The sequence below is a fragment of the Heterodontus francisci genome, chromosome 7 (genome assembly GCF_036365525.1).
Source record: "Heterodontus francisci isolate sHetFra1 chromosome 7, sHetFra1.hap1, whole genome shotgun sequence".
Classification (NCBI taxonomy): Eukaryota; Metazoa; Chordata; class Chondrichthyes; order Heterodontiformes; family Heterodontidae; genus Heterodontus; species Heterodontus francisci.
This window is the reverse complement of record NC_090377.1, coordinates 82,195,482-82,211,798: the sequence shown is the minus strand read 5'-3', so window position 1 is coordinate 82,211,798 and position 16,317 is coordinate 82,195,482.

Sequence of the window (16,317 nt, the reverse complement as noted above, 5' to 3'; positions counted from 1 at the left end):
ATATTCAGTGGCATTACCATCGCTGAATTCTGGGGTTACCATTGATCAGAAACTGAACTGGACCAGCCACATAAATACTGTGGCTACACGAGCAGGTGAGAGGCTGGGAATTCTGCGGTGAGTAACACACCTCCCTTCACTCCCTTCAGCACTGACGCACAGTGGCAGCAGTATGAACCATCTACAAGATGCACTGCAGCAACTCACCAAGGGTCCTTCGACAGCACCTTCCAAACCAGCAATCCCTACCACCTAGAAGGACAAGGGCAGCAGATGCATGGGAACACCATCACCTGCAAGTTCCCCTCCAAGCCGCACACCATCCTGACTTGGAACTATATATTGTCACTGGGTCAAAATCCTGGAACTGCCTTCTGAACAGCTCTGTGGATGTAACTACACCACATGGACTGCAGCAGTTCAAGAAGGCAGCTACCACCACCTTCCCAAGGGCAATTAGGAATGGACAATAAATGCTGGCCTAGCCAGCGATGCCCACATCCCATGAATAAATAAAAAAAAGGATGTTAGTGGATTTGAGGAGGGTTTCGATGAAGGGTCACTGACCCGAAACGTTAACTCTGCTTCTCTTTCCACAGATGCTGCCAGACCTGCTGAGTGGTTCCAGCATTTCTTGTTTTTATTTCAGATTTCCAGCATCCGCAGTATTTTGCTTTTATATTATTGAGGAGGGTTGGAATTGGGTTTGAGACCTTTTAAATTGTCACATCTCACCCAACCTAAACCTGAGGTTGAAATTTCCCCTGCAGAATCTGAACTAAGAAGTGCAAATTAGAATATATTGTTCAATATAAAATCATGTAAAGAATGCAAAATTAAGAGATGGAAAGAAAGACAGATTGAGAGAGAGCTAAAAGAGACAGAAAGAAAAAAAATCAAAAATCAATTTTTAATTTCTTATAATTTGCAACAATAACTAAAATCTTAAGGAATGAGACTCCACACTCGTAAAGTAAATTTTCAGTGTCAGAGAGGTTGTACGGCAGTAATTAAGACTTATCACACCATTAGATATTCACTTACACTTTAATGTATAAGCTCTAAATTTTCTGGTGTGGTTAGTGGGTATCAAGTATGGAAGTACTGCAACTTCATGCCCTTCATGTGTTCTAATGTCAAGTTTCTCAGCAAAGTACCGGCATAGCGAAGCTTGCAAAGGAGCAAGGCAACACAGACAGCAATTTTCTGATTTCCATGTTTTACCACGCATGTGTGGACTGCAGAAGTAATTGGCCAATTTACTCCATCATAACAGTGAGCACTGATAGCCTTATTCTTAATGCAAATCCAAGCCAATTTTTGTACCCAAAGCCATGAGGGACATTTGAATGTTACAAATATCATATAGCATTGTTGGTTATTTTTATTATCACAATAGAGCACTTCTTTCCCCAACATTCACAGGAATGCAAGATGAAAGGCAGTAGGGGAGATTTTCTCTATGCATTTGATGTCACAGGATCGTAAGCATACTCTTTATAAATTGATTTATGATTTTGCTATAGCTAGTGTATAGGGGAATCTGTCCCATGACATCTCAATGCCACTGAGACATTTATTCTAAATTTAAAAGCATAAATCATATCAACAATGGTATATTTCTGAAGAATTCAGTCATAGAATCAATCATTTTCACTAAGACTATGACAAACTACAAAGCGAGCATAGTAAAAACTCAAGCTGCGTAACTTAAATGGAACCTTTCAATATGGATGCCAATAACTCACATGATTATCGTGAATAGTAAACTACCTCATATGATAAAAACCAAAAGGATTTTATCATTGATTCTTGGGAGAAATAGAATATTTCATGGCAAACTGTTGAATATCCTTTTTATCTCACTACAAAATTATTTTATTCCACTGTCACCTATTAAATATCCTCTATAGAGTTTTACGATCAGGTGAGAAAGGTGTCTAGGGCCATAACAGGGTTTTATTTTTAAACACACTGTTTTTAGCTCCCCTTTGGTGAATCATTGTTCACCGCTTTTCAATTATAAGGCAAAGAAACCAGCACAGATAGGTTTTCTTAGGTTTAAAAGAAGAAAGATTGAAATTTATTAAACTTAAACTCTAATTCGGTTGACGCCTACGGATACACGATGGGCCCATGCGAGCATGCATATGTGATACACACACGCAAATAGAGACAGAACAGAGCAGAAGAAATAAAGCGGAAAAGTTTGAGGCAATATCTGTCAAGTTTTTGTTATGGTTCTTCGAGCTCACTGTAGTGTCCTTGATTGTAGGTAGATCTTGCTTTTCATTGGGGCCCAGTATTCTTCTTAAACCTTGTTTGCTGTAGGAGACTTTTCTCTTTTGGGGTTCATGTGTCTTCAGTGGATTCAGAGGCTTGTGAGAAAGTGATGGGAGCAGACAGAAGAGAGATCTTCTCAGTCCAGGAGCAAACAGTCTTTGAGTTCAAACTGTTTGTACAATTCAGAAAAACCCAGGTTGCCAAGCAGGATGGTCAGCAGGAGAAGGAAAAGGGCAAGAAGGTATCCCAGCTAACCTTCTGGTCATGGTGCAGAACTGTTCTGACCACGTCTTGGATTGTATTACCTTAGCAGTCTCTGGAATGCTCCTGTTACACACAATACCTGGTGATCAAGGTCCATTGTGGGTTGAATGTGTCAGGGAATTGCCCTTTGTCCTGCCAATCACCGTCTGTTAATATGCAAATGTATTTTCCAGCCACGGCTAATCTGTTTAACAACTCTTTTCTTCACTCCAGTAACAGTTTAAAATCAATGTTCATGACAAAATTAGTGTACCTCATTTTTAGCAGGTGGGGGCCTAACATGATGAAATTAAAAAATAAGGGGCATCCCAAAATGCTTCATAGCCAATGAATTATTTTGAAGCATAGTCACTGTTGTTATATAGGAGAACTCAATGGGCCATTGGACGCAGCAAGACCAAATATCCAACAAGAGATAATGTTAGTTGGGCCTAAATTTGTTACCGCCTGGAAAAAGGGGAGAAATGGTGGCAGCGCTCCATATGTGTTTATGTGAATTTGAGAACCCCACTAAATTGGTCCCAGTGCCAGCCTGACATAAAATAAGAGAGCTGCCAGCACTATGGTGCATTTCATTGGCAGCTCACCTAACGCTGGGTAGATGGGAACAGGAAGTCAGATGTCACTGATATCACTTAAAGGTAGCCAACAACTCTTAAAGGGGAGGTGCTGGTGGAGATGGTCAGCAGGAGAAGGAGAAGGGAAAGAAGGTATCCCAGCTAACCATGGTGCAGAACAGGTCAATACAAGAAGTATTATTGCAGCTATCTGGCTGCATTGCAGACAGCAGTTTAACGACTCCTATCGCATAGCTCTCATTACTCTGTACTAAGCTGTACTTTACCTCTAGCTACAGCATCCAAAACCCTGCACTGTCTCGCTTCCCTTCACCTTCCTCCAGTCACTGTGGTGATCTCACATTGAGTACTGCTAAGATAGCCTGGATGAGCGATCTTGAGTTGCTCTGGCTGTAGAAGGCCCAGCTACAGACTGCAATATCTCAGGAGTGGCCAAGTCGGTCAGGCCTAGCTGACTGTCCTTTACTAACAAGGGCACAGGTTGTGAGTGCAAGGACGAGTGTTGCTGCAACTTCTGGAGGGATATCCTCCTCTTCCTCTGTTCCCAATGTTCCTGCTAGTGTTTCAGGATCTGAAAGGGAAGAAAGGTTAGTGGTAAAGGATATGCAGAGAGAGAGAGATGAGTGACTGCTGAAAACAACAGCTTTTTTTCACATATAGTGTGTGAGGGTGAAATATCAGTGAGAAAGAGAAGAGGGTGAGATGGCCAAAAAGATTGCGGTGCTTGTGTTCCAGCCTCTCTAGTGATAACGGTCCTGAAGTAACTCTGCCTGCAATATTCATGCTGTCTCTTCCAGAGGGACAGGATGTGTATGGAAAGTGAGCAACCCCCCATTAGCATTAGCTTCTCCAGCAAGAAAGAAGGAAGAGTGTCAGTGTTAGTGCCAGGATCAATTTAGCGTGGTTCCCCAACCCACATGAACATGTGGTAACATATATATTTATAGATACAGCACTGAAACAGGCCCTGCGGCCCACCATGTCTGTGCCGACCATCAACCACCCATTTATACTAATCCTACACTAATCCCATATTCCTACCACATCCTCACCTCTCCCTATATTCCCCTACCACCTACCTATACTAGGGGCAATTTATAATGGCCAATTTACCTGTCAACCTGCAAGTCTTTGGCTGTGGGAGGAAACCGGAGCACCTGGCGAAAATCCACGCAGACAGAGGAAGAACTTGCAAACTCCACACCGGCAGTACCCAGAATTGAACACGGGTCACTGGAGCTGTGAGGCTGCGGTGCTAACCACTGCGCCACTGTGCCGCCCACTGCGCCACTGCATATGTATGTCCCAATGCTGTGCTCCTTACAGCAACTGCCGGGGCCACCAAACAAACCTTTGAACACATTTAGCAGTGGACTGGGCATGCATACAGTCGAGCATGGGTTGTGCCTGTTTCATGCCTGAAAAATGGGCATGATGACATTAGACCTCAGCAGATTTTTAGTGATTTTGGCTGGAGGGAAAAGGTTGCCCGGGACATTGGAAGAACTCCTCTGCTCTTCTTTGAAGAGTAACAAAGGAACTTTTACACCCACCTGAACAGGCATAAATATGGATTAACATTTCATCCGATAGACGTCGCCTCTGCCAATGTAGCGTCCCATCAGTACTGCACTAAATTTTCAGCCTGGACCTTGGGCTGCATTTGGTGGGGCTGTTTGAGATGGCAATGGATGCTGGGGATGGAGGGGGGGGCATAAAATTGGGAACAAAGATATTGGACAGAAAGTACGCGTCATGATGCCCCTTCCGGATTCTCCTGTCGGTGGCTGACATGGAGGGCGTGCTTCACACATTCATGAGGGGGGAAGCCAATTAAGGTATTTTAGAACCCAGTTGACAGAAATTTTATTCTCAGTTTTGCATCATCCTAATGGCACACGGAACCATGGGGAATCAGGGCAGTGTCTGGTGGAAGGAGGCGGGAGCTCAGTGTTGGCTTCACTGGGAAGCCAATGGGCGAGGCATCATTGCTTGGCAGGAAAGGTGCCAGCACAATGGGGGAGCTACACCAGGGTGGCATTGGGGCAGTGCCACCTCATTGAAAGTCAGGAGTTAGGGGGAGGGCATGGAAGGTCTGTTTGGCTTTGTGCTCAGGGAGGGACAACCTCTCATGGGTCTCATTCACCCTGGCTTCGAAGCCCCCATGGAGGAGGAGGAGGAGGTGCAGAGAGGGAGCGAGGTTCAGGGATGGACAGGGATATGCCAGCAAATTGGAGGCCGATAGGTGGGCCAATTCCGGGCACAGGAGGCTGGAGAAGGTTGTAGAGGGGCATGGCAACAAACTCCAGCACACAGAGGAAACCACCCTGCAGAAAGGATTTACCAGCCACAGCTCAACTACCTGCAGATGTCCAAGCGGTAGTGTCTCTGAAGACTGAGACCCTCCGGGGAGGCCGTCCATGATTGATGTGCCATGATGCAGGATGAGCTGAGGCCCATGGGACTTGGTGAGTACCCAATAGCAGTGGTGCTGAAGGTCATCATGGCACTAAACGTCTACACCACCAAATCATTCCCGGGATCCACTGGGGATCTCCCAGTCTGTGATACATCACTGCATCAAGGAGGTCACCAATGCCATATTCAGGAGGGCAGGCAACAAAGTATACTTCTGCACCAATCCAAATAGTCAAGCCGAGAGGGCTGTAGGATTTGGGGCCATCGCTGGATTCCCCCAGGTACATGGTGTCATCGACTGCATGCATGTGGCCGTCAAGACTCCCATGGACCAGCCTGCTGCCTTCATCAACTGAAAGGGTTTCCACTCCCTCAAAGTACAATTGGTCTGTGACCAACACAAACAAATCTTATGGTATGTGCACTATTCACAGGAAGCAGCCATGATGCATGCATACTAATTCAGTCCCAGGTACCTGATCTTTTCCATGCCCCCATTGCCTTCAAGGATGGATCCTTGGGGACAAGGGCTACCCACAGAGAACATGACTACTGATGCCTGTGAGGAACCCATGCAGAGATGCAGAAGAAAGGTACAGCACTTGTCATGGATCAACCTGAGCAATCGTCAAACGGGCCATTGGTATGCTCAAGATGAGATTTTGGTGCCTAGATCGATCCGGTGGAGCTCTTCAATATGCCCCGCCGAGGGTCTCACATATCATGTTAGTTTGCTGTGCACTGCACAACCTGGCACTACAGAGGGCGAGGTGTTGACCAGTGAGCTTATCGTGGAGCACGATGCCTCCTCAGATGATGATGATGCGGAGGAGGATGCTGCCGAAGCAGGGCCAGATGAAGAGCATCAGGCACAGCAGGAAAGGCACCATGAGATACGTGCGAGGGAGGCACGAGACTTCTTCATACATTCACATTTCCTTTGAACCTTACCACCTTCTGGAACCCCAACAATAAAGTCATACCATTAAGTAGCCCAGTTGTTGCATCCTTACTTCTGTATTGCAGCTCTCGGGTCCAGGTCGCAAAGTGGCAAAGCCGAAGCTTTGAGCACTTGGGGTTGCTTCCTTGCTATTAGCCCTTTAGGAGGAAGGTTTGTAACGAACTCCTGGAAGGAATCCACAACAGAAAGGAGAAACAGAGGGAACATCATAGTTTAATGACATGTGACAAGTCCCTTTACTGTAGCATTGTCACCCATGATCCTATATGTGCATCTATGTACTTTTCTTAACTCGTTTGCAGGCGCTCCCCCTGCACTGTCAGCTGAGTTGGAGGCAACCTGCTATCCTTGCCACCCCCCCGGCTTGGAATGACCTTGGCAGCCATCCTCTGTTTTACTCCAGAAAGCTTGTTGTTGAAGGATTATGCTGGAGCCAATCTTTACTCAGTCTAGCATTTATTTTACAAAGTAGAAAGATTTACAAATATGCAGCTCCTCACTCAAACCTTCAGCCAGTTTCAGTAAGTGTCTTCTTTATATACTCAAGTAAGACACTAATTGACGTCCTCCATCTGCATATGATTAAATACAATTAACACTTTTGCTGCCTGAGGCCTAGCAGGCCCCGGAACACTGAGGACCTCCTGCAAATATGCAGGGACAGCGTCGGCAGGGATGATGGAGGTGCTGGCATCAGTGGCAGAGGGGCTTTGGAGCAACTGTCCGCACCTCAAGCACCATCAGAGGAGTCCCCAGATGCAGCAGGCAGCCGCTCCTCACCCTCATAAGGACTCTTGTACCTCCCTGCTGATCTGAGAGGGCTGTGGACTTTGTGGAGACTACAGATGCCTCATTCCCTTCTCGCCTTGCCACTGCTGCATCAAGCTCATGGACAAAGCGATGGTGTGCAGGTTTGCACCCATCTCCGGCAGCCACTGCAGTCTGCTGGATGTGACCCTCCATGAGAGTTGCACAATTGGCAGAGACAGTTCCTGGATGGACCCCTCCATTGTTCGCATTTGGTTATGCAAAGCCTCTGGCATCTCTGCCAGATGTTGCCTCACCTCTCACTGCAGTTGCAACATTTGCCATGTTGGCGCTGTCACCAGAGGCACACCATCTGCCTGGGCCTCAGTATAGGCCTGGCCTCCCATAGCCCTTCGACTGCCAGTAGCCTGGCCTGTCACACCCTCCATCAGCTTCTCTGGCACATCTGTGCTGTGCTCACCAGGTTGTGTGCCCATATCTGAACACACGCGACAACCCACCAATGTGAGAATATCTGTGCTGGTGGATGGTGTGGGGGAATGATGTATGTTGGACCCTCTGAGGCTGCCTCCTGCTTCTCAGAGGTGGCTGACTATCCCCCAACCTCTGGACCTCCCCACTCTTCTTGGTCACCTTGACCTGCATGAGAAATCAAAGAATAAAAAGGATTAGTGCCTGCACATCGTCTCATTCATGCCATCCCAAATGTACCTCTCCGTTGATGCCATGGGGTTCACATGCGCTAGATGGCTCTTTAACACCAGAGAAACCCTTGTGCCCCGGGAGATGCTCACCTATTTCGTCATCAGCTATGGCACGGCTGCTTTGTCACCCTGCCAGTTCCATGGCCTCTTCCTCCATCAGTGTAAGCACATGCAAATAAGGAACTCTGCCCCCGGTCTTGGCACACTCCTTCCTATTGTGAGCTGTCTTCTCCTGCAGACACAATGAAGGATGAGATCAGTTTGCCGGTGGAGAAAAGGCCCAGACATCTGATGATGATAGTCCAGCGAGCAATGATGGGGGATCACATATGCCTCCTGCATGTGGCCACTCTCGAGGGACTGTGCAGGGGATTGCATTGATAGGTGGACATCTCTATCTGAGGTGTGGCCATGCCTCAGATCCCATTGGCAACTCCAGACCCCATTGCCATGGCTGGGTGGTCCCTCCCTCTCCACCAAACGAATTCTCTCGTTCTGACACAAGCTGGGCGAAAAGGGTTGGAATGGAATGGAACACTCATCTTGGCAGATGAGGTCACTGACCCTTTTCCGGCTTTGGATCCAGGTCCTATGGTGACCCCACAGCTGCTGACTCCTCCACTATCTCTACCCAGGCTTGCTTGGTTAGGTGTACTGGTGTCTCCTTCCCATCCCTGGGAAAGAGGACCTCCCGCCCTTCCCTTGCTGCCTGGAGCAGAATCTGGAGGGAGGCATCGCTGAAACATAGGGCCACACAGGGTCTTCCTTCTGCCATTCTGCCTGCAGGCTTCCAAGCTGATGCCTTTCACTCCTGAATGCAGGGGCTCAGTTGAGGCTCTAGGCAGTCAGGCAGGGGCTCACATAAGGCTCTGAACCGTCAACAGAGGTTGTCAGCCATTTAAGTATGGTGCCTGGAGCTTCCATGGCATCACCTTACACCTTTGTTGCCTCCACTGCGCCTCTGTCCTCTCAGTGGACAGCCCCCATGACTCCCAATTCTTAATTGGCCAGCCGCTGCTCAATAGCGTTTGGCCAGCTGTTGATTGCCCCAATGGATGCCACATCCACTTCTAATTCTCAAGTCGGGACCTGCGCCTAGAAATAAAATTCAGCTCTTTGTACGCAAAAATCTACAGAGAAGCTTAAACCACAACTGTCTGTCTTATAGATAAGTGACACTGAACTAAGCTGGCAATGCAGTCTGGCAGTGTGGTATCTAAAGCAGAGTCTCCCTCCACTCACAATTTTTCATCTCAGACTTTGAACAGAAAATGTACAATGGTTGCTATAGGTACCATCCAGTTTGGTCTTTTGCCAATCTGTGTTTGAAAGTGTATCTAGAGAGAATCCTATAGTGACAAGCTGTTTAAATGAGGGGCATTGGATACATCAATGAACACATCAAGAGATTTGTAACACCAGTTAATAATTATGTTGATAGTCAAGTAATGTTAGTTGGATTCAATAAAGCATGCCAAATTTGTTATGTTTGAAGAACTATACAATCCAAAGGTCAGTATATTGCCAATGAATCCTAACCATCTGTATTTCATTTTTTTCTACTTCACTGCCACTTACAAAATAAACTCTGCAATTATGTTATTATCATTAGACAACACAAGAGATGAATGACTGATACAAATTGAACCCAATTGTTTGCAAATATTGAGCCTTACATCTACCCATCATCTAAATTGTATTTCTAAAAACTACTGACTAAAAGCTTTTTGTACATAGAATTCCTTTTATTGATTCAAAGAAAATATAACATAGCTTTAAGTTGAGGGGTGATAGATATAGGACAGATGTCAGAGGTAGTTTCTTTACTCAGAGAGTAGTAGGGGCGTGGAACGCCCTGCCTGCAGCAGTAGTAGACTCGCCAACTTTAAGGGCATTTAAGTGGTCATTGGATAGACATATGGATGAAAATGGAATAGTGTAGGTCAGATGGTTTCACAGGTCGGCGCAACATCGAGGGCCGAAGGGCCTGTACTACGCTGTAATGTTCTAATTCTAATTCTAATAATAAATCTTTAGTGATACTCTATGATACCCTAGTGATTACAATGAAGCTGAACTATTAGGGTTCCATTTATCATTAGGAACATCATGTCTCATTTAAAGCTGTACCGTGATAATTAGACATCACTGTTAAATCCAAAAATGTGCACATTTGTTAAGTTGCAACTGTTCCATTTTTATTTTTATGATAAACCACTAACTAAAATTAATTTTACATTCCCAAAATATGATTATTTTGTCTGTGATTATTGTTGGCAGTGAGATAAGGAAATCATTGCGAACATGCAAACATACAAATTAGGAGCAGGAGTAGACCACTAGGCCCTTCGAGCCTGCTCCGCCATTCAATAAGTTCATGGCTGAACTGATTACTCCACATTTCCACCTACCCCATATAACATTCCACCCCTTTGCTTATCAAGAATCTATCTACCTCTGCCTTAAAAATATTCAAAGACTCTGCTTCTACCGCCTTTTGAGGAAGAGAATTCCAAAGACTCACGACCCTCTAAGAGAAAAAATTTCTCCTCATCTCTGTCTTAAATGGGCGACCCCATATTTTTAAACAGTGACCCCTAGTTCAAGATTCTCCCACAAGGGGAAACATCCTTTCCACATCCACCCTGTCAAGACCCTTCAGGATCTTATATGTTTCAATCAAGTCGCCTCTTACTCTTCTAAATTCCAGAGGATACAAGCCTAACCTGTCCAATCCTTCCTCATAAGACAACCCGCCATTCCAGGTATTAGTCTCATAAACCTTCTCTGTAATGCCCCAATGCATTTACATCCTTCCTTAAATAGGGAATCCAAGTGTGGTCTCACTAATGCTCTGTATAGCTGAAGCATAACCTCCCTACTTTTGTATTCAGTTCCCTTCGTGATAAATGATAACATTCCATTAGCTTTCCTAATTACGTGCTGTACCTGCATACTAACCTTTTGCGATTCATGCACTAGGACATCCAGATCCCTCTGCATCTCAGAGCTCTGCAATCTCTCACCATTTAGATAATATGCTTCATTTTTATTCTTCCTGCCAAAGTAGGCAATTTCACACATTCCCACATTATACTCTATTTGCCAGGTCTTTGCCCACTCACTTTATCTATCTATATCCCTTTGTAGCCTCCTTATGTCCTCTTCACAAGTTACTTTCCTACCTATCTTTGTGTCATCAGCAAATTTAGCAACAATACCTTCGATCCCTTCATCTATGTCATTTATACAAATTGTAAAAAGTTGAGGCCCCAGCACAGATCCCTGTGGCACACCACTTGTTACATCTTGCCAACCAGAAAATGACCCATTTATGCCTACTCTCTGTTTCCTGTAAATTACATTGATTTGGCTGTTTATTTGTTTGTAAAACACAGCTTTATTTGTCTCACTCATATCAATTACATACCATATTTGTGAGTTATAAAGATCTTGGGCAGAATTTTGTGTGGCTGTTTGAAGTGGGCAGATGGAGAATCATGTAAGAAGAGTCTGCCCATAAATCTAGTGTCATGACATCAATTCTGGATTTAGTCAGCGACGGGAAAACACTAAGGTGGCATCACCGCCCCAACATGATGGGAATATATTTTAAATTGCTGAGCAGTTAATTTCAATGCATTTGCATCTAATTCATTGGACATAAGGAGGCTACAAAGTGACATAGATAGTGTAAGTGAGTGGGCAAAATCTGGCAAATAGAGTATAATGTGAGAAAGTGTGAAATTGTCCAATTTGGCAGGAAGAATAAAAATGAAGCATATTATCTAAATGGTGAGAGATTGCAGAGCTCTGTGATGCAGAGGGATCTGGATGTCCTAGTGCATTAATTGCAAAAGGTTAGTATGCAGGTACAGCACGTAATTAGGAAAGTGAATAGAATGTAATTGTTTATCGCGAGGGGAATTGAAGACAAAAGTAGGGAGGTTATGCTTCAGCTATACAAGGCATTGGTGAGATCACATCTGGAGTACTGTGTACAGTACTAGTCTCCTTATTTAAGGAAGGATGTAAATGCATTGGAGGCAGTACAGAGAAGGTTTACTAGACTAATACCCGGAATGGGTGGGCTGTCTTACGAGGAAAAATTGGACAGACTAGGCTTGTATCTGGTGGAATTTAGAAGAGTAAGAGGCGACTTGATTGAAACATATAAGATCCTGAGGGGTCTTGACAGGGTGGATGTGGAAAGGATGTTTCCTCTTGTGGGAGAATCTAGAACAAGGGGTCACTGTTTAAAAATAAGGGGTCGCCCATTTAAGACAGAGATGAGGAGAAATTTTTTCTCTCAGACGGTTGTGAGTCTTTGACATTCTCTTCCTCAAAAGGCGGTAGAAGCAGAGTCTTTGAATATTTTTAAGGCAGAGGTAGATAGATTCTTGATAAGCAAGGGGGTGGAATGTTATATGGGGTAGGTGGAAATGTGGAGTAATCAGTTCAGCCATGAACTTATTGAATGGCGGAGCAGGCTCGAAGGGCCTAGTGGTCTACTCCTGCTCCTAATTCATATGTTCGTATATTCGACTTAATGTGGAGCTTGAGATTAAGTGGACAGTGGACGGCACTCACATGCCTTCGGGTTCACAAGCGTTGAAAACTGCAGCACCGAGACGAGGCTTCATTGCCGCAACGAGTGGCAGCCATGAAATGCACTGCATAGGGATGAGGCGGCTGCGGAGGCCATTTCTGGACTGTAGTGCTGTGCACTGTACAAAGGGCTTTGGGATCTCAGGTGCTCAGCAAGGTGGTTCAGGGTCTCTGCAAGGGAGGGCTTAGGTTTGGGTGGCGTTATGAAGTGAACAATCAGTTTGGTGAGACGTGTGGTTGTCAATAATGCTGGTTGAGAGGGTTGACCATCAGCAAGGGTGGGCACTGAGGACCAGCAGGGATTCCGCTGAGTGAAGTCGCAACAGCTCAGTTGCCAAGCCAGGATCAGCTCTACATCAACAGCACTCTGGAGGTCCACTGATCACCTGGCATGAGTCAATTCCTGCCCTTTTGGACCCCCGTGACTTGATGCAGCATCTCTGACGGAGGAAGGGTGAAGAAGCTGCTGCGCATGCCTGTGAAGCTCCACAATGAGAGCAGCAGCAGCTGGCCATGCCAAGAAAGGCTTACCTGCGCCAGAGAGTGTATCGGACTCGAATCAGCTACCTGCAAATTCCAAGCGATATTGTCAGAAAAGACTATGGCTCACCAGGGAGGCCATCACTGACTTATGTGCCCTGCTGCAGGACATATTGCAACCTTTGAGATTTGGGGGTCACCCTATGCCCGTGGCCCTGAAGATCACCATGAACTTTTACACATCTGGATCATTCCAAGGATCCAGCGGGGAAATGTGTGGGGTCTCCCAAGCAGCAGCCTACCACTGCATCAAGGAGGTGATCGATGCCCTGTTCAAGAACGCCAGCGATTATGTGCACTACCAGACCAACCCTGACAGTCAGGCCGAGAAGGTTATCGAGTTTAGGGCCATCGCTAGATTCCCCCAGGTGCAAGGTGTAATAGACTGCATGCATTTGGCCATCAAGGCTCCAACGGACCAGCCAGCCAGCCACTTTCATCAACAGGAAGGGCTTCCATTTTATCAACATTGAAGGCATCTCCTGCAGGTGTGTGCCCGCTTCCTGGGAAGCAGCCACGACGCCTACATACTTTGGCAGTCCCAGGTGCCACAGCTTTTCAGGCCCCCTGCTCGCCTTCAGGGATGGATTCGCAGGGACAAGGGCAACCCTTTGAAGACATGGCTACTCATGCCTGTGAGGAACCCTCACACTTCAGCAGAGGAGAAAAACAACACTTGCCATGGCTCCACTAGAGCAATCATCAAGCAGGCCATTGGGCTGCTGAAGTTGAGATTCCAGTGCCTCGATTGATCAGTGGAGCCTTGCAGTATGCCCCAGCGAGGATCTCATGTATCGTGGTGATCTGCTGTGCTCTGCACAACCTGGCACTGCAGAGGGGGGAGGCCTTGCATGATGAAGATACTTAAGCGACACTCCTCCGCTGACGAGGAGCACAAGGAGGAGGGAAATGAGCAGCAGCACTGAATGTTGACGCCCTTACATGGGAGGCCAGGCAGATTGAGCAATGTGCCAAAGAGAAAAGAGACAATCTCATAATTACCTCCTTGCAGCCACCCTGATATCCACTCACAGAAAAACCAATAAAGACTGACCTCAATGCATGTAGTCTGTCTCCTCCTTTCCATTTGTGTTCTGTGCCTAGTGTCCAGCTAAAAATGGGAGATCATATTTAAATGAGGGCTATGCCAAATTGGCAGTCCACTGAGGAAGAAGAGTGAACTCAGCAGCTCCCAATTAAGGCATGATAAAATAATCACTCTTGCACATTGAACGTTAATGGCTTGAACGAAAGAACTTTATCTGAAAAATTATGTCAAATATCAAACACCCATGAACCCCCATGTGTGTCCAGGTGCTTTTCTTTATACGTTTGTGAGTGTTTCTACGAGGTGCTGGGCTGGAGGCAAGCTGATGATGAGGCTGCCCCTTGGCCTATGATGACATCGGCAGCTGTCCTCTGGCTGCTGGAGGCCTGGAAGGCCCCGGCTGCCTGAGGGTTTCCTGCACTGGTGCAGGGCTCTCCTCAGGCATCGCGGCTACCGGAGCAGGGCTCACTGACAGAGGAGCAGAGGAGCCACTGTCCACATTCGGAGAGCCCTGACGGGAGCCCCCAGCTTTTTAGGGCAGCCTGTCCTCCTCCCTTTCAAGGCTCACTTGAACCTCCCCGCTCACCAGAGAAGGACGAGGAGTTGGAGAAGACTCCAGGTGCTTTGTCCTTCTCTTTCCTTGCCACTGCTGCGTTGAGCTCATGGCCAAGGTGATGGTGTGCAGGTCTGCTTGCATTTTGTGGGATATGTCTTTCCACGAGGGTTGCCAACCTCTAGATGGAGGAAGCTATGCACTCACATGCCTGAGACATGGCAGCACTCATGGCATGGATGGATTCCTCCATAATCTGCGCATTGCCTCTGGCATCTCTGCCAGATGTTGGCGTATTTCTCTCTGAAACTCCAGCATGCCATGTGCTGTTGACACCGGAAGCTTGACATGAGCCAGGGTCTCAGCATGGGCCTGGCCATGCACAGTCCTCTGACTGATAGTGTCCTTGGCTGACTCAGCCTCAGCCAGCTGCTCGGGCGTATGTGCGGTACTCTCACCAGCTTGTGACACTGATTCTACAGCCGAGCTGATTCCCACCAAGGTGGAAGGTACAGGAGAGTCATGGAATGGTGCATCTACTGAGGGCTGCACCTCCTCAGAGATGGGCATCTGGCACCCTTCTGGCTAAGTCTCCTGCAGATGCCGACCTGCATGAGAGAACACAAAAATGTGTGGGTTAGTCTGTGTAGATCTCGTCATGCCAACCATACATGATGTGGGTGTCCAGAAGTGAACTGCATGTCAATGGCAGCCAGTTCTCCTGCATGGAGACTCCAGTCTCTCCATCTGATATGGTGCGGCCGCCCTGTGTTCTTGCCAATTCTAGCACCTCTTCCTTGGCTGAAGTGCAAGGCCGTAAATCCAGAAGGCCTCCGCCTGGTCGGGCTGTCTCCTTCCAGTTGTAGGGCCTCTTGTCCTGCAAGTGGAAAGATGGAGATAGTCAGACTTCACAAAGAGATCAACATGACACTTCTGCTAGTGTCAGCATCTCATCCCCATTTGGACTTACACGTATAGCTCATGCTGCCATTCGCTATCAAGGCAGTTAAGGGGGCGTGGTGTGGCGGAGAACTGTGAAAGAAGGTGGTCTGATGCCAAAAGGCAGCCATGCCTCCGTCAGGATGAGGTGTTGCATAACCACCTCTGCCATTGCTGTTGTAGTGCCTCTCTCCCCATGTCCTGCTTGCTCCTGTGTAGCCACATGTTCTTTTTGGGCCTCCTTATCTCGAGAGACAATGGATACGCGCCTGGATAGCCACATGTAATCACTAAAAAAGAAGGAAGGTATGGAGCACTCGCCTTGGCAGAATGAAGGAGGTCGTTGACCTTCTTGCGGCACTGCGGCACAGCACTAATGTCCACGCCTACTGACTAGCTGCATCCAGGCTTGCTCAGTCAGGTGGGAGGACCTCTTCTTGCCATCACTGGGGAAGAGGACCTGCCACCTTTCCCTTGCAGCCTGGAGGAGAATCTGGAGGGAGGCATCACTAACCTGTGGGGCCAACCTGTGTCTTGCCTTTGCCATCCTGCAGGGTCTGCCTAGGTGGGGTTGGGGGGTCCAGAGTCTCTGCAAAATGGGCCATGTTTTTAAGCAGCTAGTAACAAATGAATGCAAGAAAGCAATGCAAGCA